Below are 12035 nucleotides of genomic sequence, written 5' to 3'. Positions count from 1 at the left end.
TGGATACAGGAGAATGAGCAATAGTATATATTACAATTTCTGCATGGATTTAGAAGTGAGGAAATCTTCCTATTCTTTAAGACTTAATCACTTAATTTCTCTTTTTTTTTTTTTTATTATTCTTTTGCTTCATCTTTGTGCAGCTATTGATTACCTTAGGGGCTATTAAGGAAAAAAGTGTGGTTTGCAAGTGGCCCTGGACTTCTTTGAAAGTAGAGTTGACTTTAGTAGGCTCTTGCATGAAGACTGACCCTTCTGTTACTCCATTCCTTTTAATTCCAGTACAGTGCATTGTCATACTGCATCCAGTGACTCTGAACATTGTAGAATAATAACAGCATAATATAGTATTTCCTAAAATATTCCTTGAATCCCAAAATTCAGTCAAAAGAATGTTACACATTCATCCCATGTAGATTTAAAGAACTAGCATTGTCCTTGATAAATGGAGGTCTTCTCTCCTGTTGTGTTAGGAATCCAAGTGAACTGGTCATAGAATCATTGCATCACACAAAATATCCCAAGTTGGAAGGGACCCACAAGGACAGTTGAGTCCAACTTTTGGCTTCACACAGGGCCACCCAAAAAACAGACCATGTCTGAAGCATTGTCCAAACACTTCTTGAACATGGGCAGTTCGGTGCCGTGACCACTGCCCTGGGGAGCCTGTCCCAGTGCCCGACCACCCCCTGGGTGCAGAACCTTTCCCTAACCCCCAGCCTGACCCTCCCCTGTCCCAGCCCCATGCCGTTCCCTCGGGTCCTGTCGCTGTCCCCAGAGAGCAGAGCTCAGCGCCTGCCCCTCCGCTCCCCTCGTGAGGGAGCTGCAGGCCGCCATGAGGCCTCCCCTCAGCCTGCTCTGCTCGGGGCTGAGCAAACCAAGGGGCCTCAGCTGCTCCTCATACGTCTTGCCCTCCAGACCGACCCTTCACCATCTTTGTAGCCTTCCTTTGGACACTCTCTAACAGTTTTATGTCCTTCTTATACTGCGTCACCCAAACTGCACACAGTGCTTGAGGTGAGGCCGCACCAGCACAGAGCAGAGCGGGACAATCCCTTCCCTCGACCGGCTAGCCATGCTGTGCTTGATGCACCCCAGGACATGGTTGGCCCTCCTGGCTGCCAGGGCACACTGCTGGCTCATGTTCAACTTGTTGTCAACCAGAACCCCCAAATCCCTCTCTGTGGGGCTGCTCTCCACTCCCTCATCCCCCCGTCTGTACGTACAGCCAGGGTTGCCCTGTCCCAGGTGCAGAACCTGGCACTTGCTCTTGTTGAACTTCATGCGGTTGGTGATTGCCCAGCTCCTCCCAACTTAGTGTCATTTAGACCTTGCTAGATCTATTCTCTGTCTAGTTTGTGAAGGCTGGGGCACAGCACTGTATCAAATTCTACAATAATAGTAACTAGATTGTTTCTTCCTTTCATCCTGTCTTATGTAGCAGGAACGAACCAGGTAGAGTCTGATGGATCACAAATCATCAGTGACTTTGCTGGAGCTGAAAGTGTGTTGTAATGAATTTTTCCATACTAGTCAGAAGCAGACCTACAATTTGCAAGCTGTAGTGAGCTTTGCTTGACCATTAGAGAGTCAGGCATACACTTTCAGAAATGCTACTACTGATTTTTATAAGATGGGCTGCATGATGTCTCAGGTAGCTGCATATTGGTTTGCCTGGGTTCAGACTCCTAGAATTTCATTGTTTCTTCCTGGTTGATCTATACTTTAATAGCATTGTGCATTAATATTTTATTTCTCCATGACAGATTGAAAAGAAAGGATCAGTCAGCTCTGCCATGGGTTTCAGTTTTAAATATTTCTTTTAGATCCCTTCCAACTTCATTCTTTTTTAAACTAAATGATTTTAGACAGTTTCGCTTTTTAAATTTCTTTTAATCTGTGACAAGACTTTACTTTTTTATTCCATGCTTTTCAGTTGTTTTATAAATTGGCCTTGGCAACCTGAAAACTGGTTAAATGGTGTAATATTGGTTTATAAAAGCTTCTCACTTGCTGTATACCAAGATATTCTTCTCTCCTTGTATTTATGAACTTATCATTTCCTTGTGTTCTTTAAAAAAAAAAAAAAAGAACATAAAGCTGATTAAGAAGCTTTGAAATGGTTGTTGGATTGTTGCAAGTATCATAAATGTAAATTCATTGAAAATATGTTTTCTGGCTTGGTACCAAAATATATTGTCATAGTTTCAGAATTCATTGAAACAGAGAACACTGTTAAAAAGTTAAGCCTTCAAGGATTCAATTCTTCAGACAGTAAAAATCTTATTTTATGATATAATGGCACATTTTAGCCTGCAATAATAAATAAAATTGCTCAGTTCTTATGATTCACTACTAAACACAGGATCTCAAGGTCATATGATTTGACTTGGACTAACTTTGGCTCACTGTTGTGCTTCTTTACAATCTGGTCACATTCTGTTAGATCTTTGGTAAGTCATCTGAAGTCATTCAGGTAAATTGAATGGATGAACAGAAACATATTTATTAATAAGTCTTAAAATAACTTATATTCCACTGCTGGTGTTTTTTGTAAAAAAATCCTTGGCTTTCTAAGAGGATAGGACCACATCTGCAACAGCTTGGTGTTGAGAAACAGCCAATCTGACTGAATCGAAGACATTTAGAATCGACTGCTAGTTATTATCTATTTTTGTACCATATAAGGTGATACATTTGTACCATGTGTATGATATCTAACCTTTAATTATAATTGCTGTGTCCTTCTGCTTGTTACAAATTTCTAATTACTAAATTGCAATGATATCAAAGAAAAAAATGCTCAGATAAAGAAATCCTTAAATTAGTTAAAACCAAAAAAAAAAAATCAGCAGAAAAAATCTTCAATCCTGACCTAATTTACCTGAAATTCTGTCCCTGATGTGAAGATTAATAACAGGTGGCCTTTTAGGGAGCACTCAGCTTGAGTCTAATGTTCTAGTTGTTCTTTTATTATCCCAACCCTCTATAACGAAAGGATTTTTTTCACCCTGCCCTTTGTTCACAATATGGGACTGTAATTGAGTTCATATTTCTCACCCAACCTTTCAGCTGTAATTAATATTTTATTATATCAGATTTTATCACTAAATAGCCTAGCAGCAGGGTATTGAGCCACACACGCTCTCACACGCGTACACACACAGAAGCGATAGTGACTTATTGATGCCAAGCAAGTTCCTTGTAATGAGTTAGGGTTGAGAGAATAAAAAATACATTCATCGTACCCAGCTAATATTCCAAAGCAATTTAGGACTGATCTTATCTTGATCAAACCAGGACAATGAGAATTAAAGTTACAAGAATGAAATATTCAACAGCATGCATCTATTTATTATATCAAACGTGGCATCTAACAAAAATTGTCTGTGCAGGACCAGCTATTATCTGTTTTCATTATTGTTTTTTATGAACAAGAGCAGTTTAGGTTATATGCTTTTTGCACTAAGAGTTACATGCTGTTCTCAGAGGTTTGCTAAGCAGGAACACCTCCACAGCATGACAGATGTAAAACTGAGCATTTAAGTTGCTATGCTACTTGTTCTTTAAAGCAGAATAAACCAAAATGCATTCTACGTACTGAGATTTTTTTTTTGTTCACTTGTTACTTTAAACTATTCTGATAGAAGTAAGTTGTTTTTAATACAAGTTTTGAAAGGTGGAGGCAGTCTTATCATATAAACAGCTGTAAACCAGTTTGGAGAAAAATGTTTCCTGAAACTAAATAACTTTGATGATGGGGCATTTTCATTATAAAAGCCTTCCACATAATTTGGGACTAATGGATGTTTTTATTCCTGACAGGATTTCACAGCAACTTTCCTCCCCTTTGCCTCTCCCTCTCCTTCCCTCTGTACCTCTCCCTTTCCCCCATCTCCCTCTTCCCTCCCTGCTTCAAATAGGTGATTGCTGGAAAAAATATTCAAATTAAGATTGAGTTCACTAGCAGGCCACTATAGAAGAAACTCTCTACTTTAAATGTTTTACTAATTCTTTGATATCAGCAAAAGTAACATCTTGAAATGTATCTCTGCAACATCTTTTAAAATAAAATGTTAGTACACAGTGAAGTAACCCAGATCCTGACTTCTTCCCTGAGGGAGAGCTCTGTTGTAGCAAAGAAAAGCAGCTAAGCCTCTTCAGACAGTAGGAGAGTGGTGACTGTGGCTCTGGTTACTGAAAACAGTAGTCTTATTCCTATAGGAAGAGTGGCCTAGAAGATACTGCACTGGGGCGTGATGCAGATGAGACCTAGGTTTGATTTCTGGTTCAGGTACAGACATTCTGTGTAGCTTTCTGCAAATCAATATATCATGCTCACTCCATTCCTATCTCTAGAATGAAAATAAATTGAAGTAATATTTTCCGCTTTAAAGGAACTGTGAGGAAAAATATCTATGTATGGTTGTGAATAACTCTGCAATTGTGGGAAGTGCCATACAAAGTAAGCAGCTGTATGAACAGGTTATTGTCTGGAGAAAGTTCTTTCTTTTTTGGGGGCATCTCTTTCATGATGTCCACCACAAGATCTCAGAATAGTGGCTTTGTGGAATTTTTTTGTGGTATTATTATCCTCACAATTCCTCCCTGGTTTTCATTCTTTTTATAGCCATGTTGTGAGCAGACTGCAAAGGCAGAAGGAGGCGTCCCCATTTTATTCTGCTCTGCAGTGAAGTCAGTCTCAAAGCCCTGGAGAATCCAAAGCCTTAGGTTAGTTCAGTTTAGACCAGCATCATTTAAGTTAGTGCTGCTGCTGCTTAGGCTTTAAATTAAGAGCATAAAGCCTTGTGGAGTGAGATCAATAGTATCTGGTGTCTAAAGGGACTGAGCCCTTATGCTGAGTAGGAATAAAACCTGTTCAGTAGTCAGATGAATGAAGGAAGCACTTCTTGGCTTGTGTGTGCTATATATTCTTACCCAAGGTAAGAATTGAACTGAGTTAAGTTTACACCAAAGAAAACAAGGCATATGTGTTGTACTGTTCACCCATCTGGCCATGCCTTCCCTCCTCATTAATACTGGACCTCTTGGAAATTTTCAAGCACATTTGACGCCTTGTAAATGTTGCATAGGCAGTAAGTTTCTACCACATTTTGGGATCTCTCCATACAGAGGAAAGACCCGGATTAGTATCCATGCTGGAAGTTAAGCTGTGTTATGGCATGAACTTATTAGTCCATCATATTGTCCATCAGTTGAGAGCTGCAAATACCAGCAAGCCCATATGTAGCCCAGAAACAGCCACAGCATGTGTTGCCTCTCTTCCAGACAATATTTGGGACGTACTAAAAGGAGCTGAGCATATTGAGGGTGGGATCTGGGTATCACAGATGATGTGTGGAACATAGACAGGATTACGGCATGTTCTTGGGTAATCGTTCTGAACTTCTCACTGTACAACTCACAGTGTCTTAGTCTATTTATACGACTCCTAAGACTCTTCTGTTTTCAAGTGGCATTTAAAGAATGCAGTACTGGATCAATGTAAAAGGAATGTTGTTGTCTCATATACATAAAGGAGACCTCAGCAGAGACATTTTATATAGCCAAAAATAAAATGGTGACATACCTAATAGAAGGCTTGTGGCCTTGTGTATATCAGAGCTATTTATGGGAGAAGGCGAATATCAGTAGGTAGAACAGTTCCAAAAATAGTCAGTAGATCATCATGAACATAAAGAGATCTAGTAGCAGCCATTCTTGGTTAAACAATTGCCCCCCCCAAATCTTACAAAAGTATATGATATGACTTCATAACATAATTATGAAATCAAACACCTTTTACAAACATATTGCATATGATTTATAAAGAGTAGCTTCACGTAACTTGTTACAAAATGCTTTGTTTAAAGCATATCTTAGATTGGCTTCATATTTATTTTAACTTTCCTCCTTCTACTTTCACTTCTTATTTTTCAAAGGTGATGGTACATCTCCACCTATTTTCAGTGTATTCCCAGTTCCTTTGCTTTTTCTTTTCTTCTTTCTCTACATTCCTGTGCAGAGCCATATGTAGTCTTTTTTATTCTTACATCTCAGTCTTTTCCTGGTTTTGTTTCCTCAGTTTTCTTTCTCTTTTCACACACATAGTTACCTACCTGCAAGCTAAAACTATTTCAATGTGTCCTCACATCCTCTTCATTCTAAACATTTATTTTCCTAAAAATAGCAATAAATACACCTCCTGTTGCCTTCCTTAGCTTGTCACTTGCAGTCTGTATTTAGTAGCTAGATCTCAGTGATAAGTATGGAGCACGTTAGGGGAGATCTGCAATCAGAGATGTCTTTTACTCATCCAGCAAATACACCATTAATGCCTGAGAGAATTTATGAATACAGAGCCAAATGCTCTCTTCTCTTGTGTTAGTTACACCTGTAGAAAATTACTTTGAAGTCACGTGAAATAGTCCCTTTATAAGTAGGTTTAATTTTATTGTCATTTTGCACTCACTTCATCCTGTTCAGGACTACATAATATGTACAAAATCTGTATATTTTCCTGGCGTTTGGGAGTTTGAAGAATAAGCTGCCTTGCGTGAATCCATATTAAATATGGAAAGTGCAAGTCACAGAGAGGATGTAAGTGGTTCAGAAAAAGTGAGATGCTTCTGATCATCATTTTTCTTGAGTCCTGCAGTGGTTTAAAACATATTTTTTTCAGCAGAAGAAATAATAAGAAAAAAAAATTACTTTATCATTGACAAAGGGAGGTATACACTCATCTTTATAGGACAAAAATATGGGTAGAATTATGTGGTTATTTCTAAGTATGGAGAGTTACTAATACTTTGTCCCTCATCAAATTGACTGTATCAATATATAGTAGTAGTCAGCCACTTGGAGAGTAGGATTAGGGAAACTATTTTGGGATTAAGGAATTCCAGGTGCAGAAATCTATGTAGCAGTTGTGGAGACATAATTGGATCCATGTCATCCTGTTCTTCCTAATTCTAACATATAATGTTAGGTCAGAGGTTAGACTAGATGATCTTGGAGGTCTCTTCCAACCTAGATGATTCTGTGATTCTGTGATATCTCTTAAGCTTGTGTAGCCGTGTGGTAGTATCACTTCCAAGTCAGTCCTAACTGAGCACTAGCATTTAAATAATCAAAACATAATTAACCACAGGGCTCTATACCCAGGGAAAACAAGACAAGAAGGAAGGAAGGGAGGGAGGGAGGGAGGGAGGAAGGAAGGGAGGAAGGGAGGAAAATAAAAATAGAGAAAGAAGGGGAAAGAGAGAGAGAAAGGGAAGGGAAGGGAAGGGAAGGGAAGGGAAGGGAAGGGAAGGGAAGGGAAGGGAAGGGAAGGGAAGGGAAGGGAAGGGAAGGGAAGGGAAGGGAAGGGAAGGGAAGGGAAGGGAAGGGAAGGGAAGGGAAGGGAAGGGAAGGGAAGGGAAGGGAAGGGAAGGGAAGGGAAGGAGAAAAATTTCATCAATATTTATCCAGGATTTGGGTGGGCTGGAAGGACTAGGAGAACGTTCTGATTCCCTTGCCAATCAATGAATCTGAGTTAAAGTAGCGCAGGCTCTTGTGTCACATTTATTTTTGGCATTATGTATTGTCACCATTTATATAAGTGGTGATCAAATGGTTCTTATCAATTTTAGTACACTGTTCTAGTAGTGAACTAACACTTGCTTTGAGTAAGGGTAGGTTAGCATATGTATTGAATTTATTGATTTTGCAAAGGATGAACCGAAGAAAGTGAAAACTGCAGACCATCATATGTGTTTTGAGATGGAATACAGACTACTGCCACTTACAAGTTTGCAATCTACTATCCTTAAAACAAACAAAAAAAAAAAGTATTGCAAACTGAATTCTGAATACCTTAAAAGGTTTTTTCTCTCTCCTCTTCTCTCTTTGATGTATTTGCCAACAATACCAAATTGTACCTTGAGTCATCATTTATGTTAACTAAATCTAAATGTAAGAAATCATAAACTCGCAGCACTTCACAAACATTTTATGAATGGTTCATGATTGTCTAAGATTAAAAGGCCAAAGATCTGCTGGACATTCTCTGCCCCTGACTTAGTATTCTTAGATTCTCCAAGACAGTGAATCTGTACTAGGAACTAAGGGAAAAAATGAAATACACTATGTCATCAAGATTACGTGGCACCCATCTGGCCGCAGGAAGGTAGAAGGAGCGTGTGTCATTGTCTCATATTTCTTTCATTCAGATTTTCTTCTAAGAATTTTTGGAGCTCAGGCTTACGTGTCTCTCTGAAATCCTAGAAAGTACAAATTCACAAAAGAGATTTTTTTCTGTGTTTGTAAGAAACATTTAAATCCATGATGAACTTACAGTGACTAATGCTTTACCACTTTCAGAGCACATCTCACTTTGCTGCAATTAAGATATCATATAGCAAGTGTTTTCATTCTCCAGGGAACTGAATGCATTGTCATATACTCCCCTGGTGACTATCCTTGGAGGAAAGAACAAGCAAAATATCTTTACCTTTCAGTGACATAATAGTCCCCACATGAGACCTGTCTGGATTTCCTGTATATATGTACACAGGAATGCTAAAAAGAGATTTGCTTGGATGTATTTTTTCCCAGAAAATCCCTTTTGTAAATATTGACTTTAAAGTCTTTGAGACTGTCCATATGAAAGAGTTGGACAGTGACAAAGAAGCTTAGGAGTTTTACATTAAAAACCAGATACCATTCCCCAATGGACTTAGGTCTGTGAAGATAAAGCTTTATTACAACACCTGAGAGCTTACATTTGGCAGTATCTTTAGGGGCTGAACCTAAGCTGTCTTATCTCCTCCTTTACAGCTGTTTAGGTATTTTTGCTTTGATTGATCTGAAAAATAGGGCTCCCTGCATGACAATGGAGGTGCTGTACTGTATTAGTCCCTGTTGTGTTCACTCTAGGTCTGATTCAGAAAGTTTTGTGGCTCTCTGCAATTTGAATGTGGAACTTTTGCCACGGGCTGGAAACTTCAGTTGCTAGTCATAGTGTTTCCTGAGAATGAAGATAAATCCTGCCTTGGAGAAGTTAACCAGACTTATCTCTAGGCTTGCAAAATCAGAAAATAAAGCCAGGTGTGAAAGTAGAATCATTCCATTCAACTTCCAACAAGTAACTAGCACAAGATATTTTTGCTTCCTGCACTTAAGTTTGAACAGCTGCAAGAATTTTGATTGCTTCCCTATTGCCAATATTATTTGCAACATTGCCTGGTTTTCCTTCTTACTCCATACTGCTATATCATAAGCTTGAAGTTTATGCAGTCACTGATCTCCTCTCTGTCCCACTGGTTGCAGTGCCTACTCACTTTCAAAAATAAAATAAAATAAAAAGATTCAAATCTCATAGACATTGTTTCACATATGCATGGACAAGCAAAGTCACCCCTCCCAAAAAAACTGCACACCTTATGTTCTTTCAGACTACTCTTATCCCAAGACAATATCCTCCCTGGGAACAATTATTCCTGCTCCCAATCCCCTCAGCCTGTAAAAATTGATCTTGAATATAGCCGTGGCCTCTGTTTGACATGCACAAAAAGCATAGTTTAGCAACATCCACCTCGCCCTTTGACAAAATGTGCAAAATTCAGCTGTGTTCAGTTGGTTCACTCATTTCATGTCTGTACTGAAAATGACAGCAGTTGGAGTATATTCTGATCAGTATATATTATGTGCTGCTGGACCTTCCAACCCATTGACAAAGCCTAAGTCATGATTACATTGAGGCACCTGGTAAATCAGGGATATTCATTATCACCTTTATTTAATACCGCCTATAATAAATACATAGAGCCTTGCTCAGTAGGAGGAGAGTTAGCTCTACTTAGCTGATAACTATAAATTATAAATCCTATCCTTTAAAGAGTAATTGCCCTTTTTTCTATTTCAAGACATGGTTTACATATAATATCTGGTATATTTAATTTAATATTTAAGGTTTTGGTTTTAACATGGGCTACAGTAATACAGTACAGTGTATGGGCAGGTGTCAAAAAAGGAATAGATCAAAATTTCCAATGTTACTCCCTATGGATATGAGTTATGAACATCAGAAACATCTGATGTCAGAGATCAAGAGGAAGTTATATTGAAGATTATATCCAAAAATTGCCCAAAGATTTCCTTTTTCAAATAAAGAAGCAGTGTTGAATAATAAACTTGTGGCTTAACACATGATATATGAAAACATAGATACAAGAATATATGAAGCTTTAGGTGCAAGACATGGATAAAGCAACTGATTTAAAAGTGCTCGAGGCTTACATGGCAGGACTGTGTCTCTGACAAGCGTCACAGAAGAACTTTTATATATAAAATAACACATTTTCACTTCACATAAGTGGTGAAATTTCTTGTTGGTGAAAGTATGGGGACCCTGCAGACTGTTACGGTTTGAGCAATTGAGTTTTTCCTGGACATAAGACTGAGATAACAAGGCAGTTTTGGGGTTTCTTAACTTTGCTGTCTATTGTAACTTCAGTATTTTAGCAGAAGAATGCAGTGAAGTGATTCTAGCTTACAGATAAAGTAGTGTTACAGGAATAAATAAGTGAAATAATGGTCAGTATGTACATTAAAAGTAATTCTATTGTTTCAACCTGATGTCATTAAAAGAAAGCATGCATGCAAGTCAAGAGATAGAGATCTATAAAATGTACCAGTTAAATATGTTTACAAAGAAGAATGAAACTACAAAGAGCCCTATCATAAAGAGCAGAAAAATTCAAATTAGACTCCACAGTGTCACTGTTAACAAAATCTACAAAAATAGCCCAACAGTTTACACAGCTTATCAGGACAGCACTAGTGGAGCTTAACAGCTTTGCAGGCTTTGTACATTACCTAGAAATTTATATATATATTCAAGGATAATAGAAAAGAAGGTCTTGAACTTCCATGTCACAGCTAGAAAACTGAGGCACAGAATTGTTTGTTTTCTTGCCTAGGATCACAAACAAAGGTTGTATTAATACCAGTAAATAAATCCAGATAACCTTAGTCCAGATGCAGGTCCTTGGGCCATCTTTCTTCTGTAATATATATATATATATTTCATTTCTGATGGCTTCAACAAATTGCATCCAGCTAGGTGAAGCATCAAGACTATTTAAGAGAGAAAAAAAGGGGCAAACATTTCAAGAGTGAAGTAATCAAGCTTCTTTTCCCTTTGTATTCAATTTGGAATTACTTTTGGTTGGAGTTGTAATTACAAATTCATCAGTTTCAATTGATAGGAAATAGGAAATACGCAGATAGTGCATCTTAAGGACTTATGGATTAAGAATCCTGAAATCCATTCTTGTATCCAGTAGGCCTTTCTGGAAATGGCTTTCTCTCTTTGAATGAGACTTTAATTAAATAATACTTGATTTACTGCATTCCAGTAATGTAATGTAACTCCTGATTCAGAAAGTGACTAACACCCAGCATTTCATGTACTTAAGAACAGATGTAAATATACACTTAAGTCTTCTTTTGAGTTGTTTCAGTGCCATATGTTTGGTTTATTTTTCTAATATCTAAATGTTCTTAGCATCTTTGATTAATGTGTTAAAATATCTTCTTTCGTCTTTCTTACCTTTTTTTCAGCTTTGTCTGAAAAAAAAAACACCTGTATATTTAGGAGGCATTGAGAAATCATTTTAATTTAAGCAACCCAGTTTCAGTAAATATCTGAGAAGCCTGGTATGTCTAATTGCTAACCAAAATTGCAGTCCTCGTTATGTTTAGATCTGTATCTCTGTATAATCATTTAAATTTGGAACCGTTTTGCAATTGTTAAAATAAAACACAGTTTAAAAATTGCATCTTTTTTTTTTCTTTTTTTTTCAGATACCTTTTTTAATCCTCAAATTTGAAGTGCTTAAATCCTAAGTTAACAATAGTTGTCATGTGTTCCTTTTTTGATGCAACACTAAGTTTCAGCTTATATGAAAGTAGGTTTTGTGTTCAATTTCGAAGGCATTGGAATTCTACAGTAGAACTGCATAATGTGAATTAAACTCAAATGACATTTCTTT

At 37.7% G+C, this 12035-nt stretch overlaps 1 protein-coding gene across 21 annotated transcripts in view; it reads left to right on the top strand.

Moving 5' to 3' along the window:
• The window catches only part of PTPRM (protein tyrosine phosphatase receptor type M), a 477900-nt gene that overhangs the window by 280255 nt on the left and 185610 nt on the right, over positions 1 to 12035 (top strand). The window lies entirely within an intron of this gene.

This window comes from Anser brachyrhynchus (assembly GCF_964034855.1).
Source record: "Anser brachyrhynchus genome assembly, chromosome: 2".
Lineage (NCBI taxonomy): Eukaryota > Metazoa > Chordata > Aves > Anseriformes > Anatidae > Anser > Anser brachyrhynchus.
The sequence above is the reverse complement of the archived record's forward strand: the minus strand, read 5'-3'. Positions and strand labels throughout refer to the sequence as shown.